Raw genomic sequence first — 1,771 nt, forward strand, 5'->3', positions numbered from 1 at the left:
AAAAAAAAAAAAAAAAAAAATACAATCAAAACCCAAAAACCCACAAAGACACTGAATTGTCCCTGACACCTCATCATGCAGTTGTATTTGTAAATAAAGTCAACATGGTATTAAAATTGTTGGTCATACTCATATACCAAAGAATACCCCCAAAAGAAATCAAGGAACATTATATATACTATTACAGGAGTTCTCTCCACTCACAAATGTATGTATACATGTAAGTGAATAAATAAAATACAAAATCTACATGCATAAACAAAACACACATCCATCTACACATGCATTAAGCCCCCTCAGCACATTCAGCCAAGGCTCACAGCAGAGAGGCCCCTCAACAGGACCCAGTCTGTGGGTAGCTCAAGATTAATAAACACTTGATGGCCGTTATTTCCACTAAGGCCTTAGCAGCAGCTGGAGAAGAACAGCTGCTTCTCTCCTCTCACCAGCACATAGAAGTTAAAGTAAAAAGACAGGAGCACCTCAGCTCTCACTCCAGACTTTCAGGACATTGTGCTTAGAAACTACAACCAAGCAAGCATGGAATCCTCTGAAACCTGGGCATCCTGAGGAGGAGGGAGGATTCTTGCTCACACACCTCTATGCCTATTTTTTTAACTTGCCTAGACAAGTGGGGACCTAACCATTTTTAAATAAGCTCATTATTTCCTGAATACTAGGTTCCCAACACTTGATAATGAAGAATCCATTATAAGTCACTCAAATTTGCTAAGTGACTCAAAATTGCTTTACAGATTTTATAAAGACCAGACTGACATATTGCTATGTCTCCTTTCACCAGTGCTTATGAAAATTCTCCTAAACACAAAATGTTAAGGGGAAGGTTGTTTAGATATCATACTTTTAAGTTTCAGTTTAAATATTACTTCCTTGGGTGTGCCAATAACCAAATGGCCTAGAATAGTGCCTGGCACACAGGGGCTCAGTATTTGCAGAATGAAGGAAAGAAAGAAATCAGACTCCTATTACATATCCTGAGAGCCCCTATACTTCTATCTTTGTTTCTTTTATTTTTTTTTTTGGAGACAGGTTCCTGCTTGATCACTCAGGCCGCCAGGCTGAGTACAGTGATGTAATCGTGGCTCACTGCAGCCTCAACCTCCAGGGCTCAAGCAATCCTACCACCTCAGCCTTCTGAGTAGTTGAGACTACAGGAGTACGCCACCATGCCTGGCTAATTTATTTATTTATTTTAGAGACGGGGTCTCATTATGTTGCTCAGGCTGGCTCGGATTCCTGGGCTCAAGCAATCTACCCACCTTGGCCTCCCAAAGTGCTGGGATTACAGGTGTGAGCCACCGTGACTGGCCCAAGTTTAACTTTACAAGAAACTGCCAGCCGGGCACAGTAGCTCACACCAGTAATCGCAGCACTTTGGGAGGCCGAGGCAGGCTGATCATTTGAGGTCAGGAGCGTACTCTGTGTACTCCCCACACCAGACTAGAGACTTCTTATTTTCTGCCACATCCTCAGTGCCCAGCTCTGTAGGCGTTTATAAGCATCAATTCAACACTGTGAGAAAGAAACAAAGCTCATGTAGTCCATGAAGTCCCCCAAAAAGTCATATAGTATCCCAGTATGGGGTGTGTACCACCAGTGGTACACGAAGTGTTAGGTTGTGTGCAAACACTTTGTATTTTAATAGTTATACATTTGGCCGGGCGCGGTGGCTCATGCCTGTAATCCCAGCACTTTGGGAGGCCAAGGCGGGTGGATCATGAGGTCAAGAGATCGAGACCATCCTGGTCAA

The 1,771-nt window shown here is 43.0% G+C and overlaps 1 protein-coding gene across 2 annotated transcripts in view; it reads right to left on the reverse strand.

The window, feature by feature from the left end:
• The window catches only part of KDELR2 (KDEL endoplasmic reticulum protein retention receptor 2), a 23,544-nt gene that overhangs the window by 10,457 nt on the left and 11,316 nt on the right, over positions 1–1,771 (reverse strand). The window lies entirely within an intron of this gene.

The sequence above is a fragment of the Cebus imitator genome, unplaced genomic scaffold (genome assembly GCF_001604975.1).
Source record: "Cebus imitator isolate Cc_AM_T3 unplaced genomic scaffold, Cebus_imitator-1.0 Scaffold82, whole genome shotgun sequence".
NCBI classification, from domain to species: Eukaryota; Metazoa; Chordata; class Mammalia; order Primates; family Cebidae; genus Cebus; species Cebus imitator.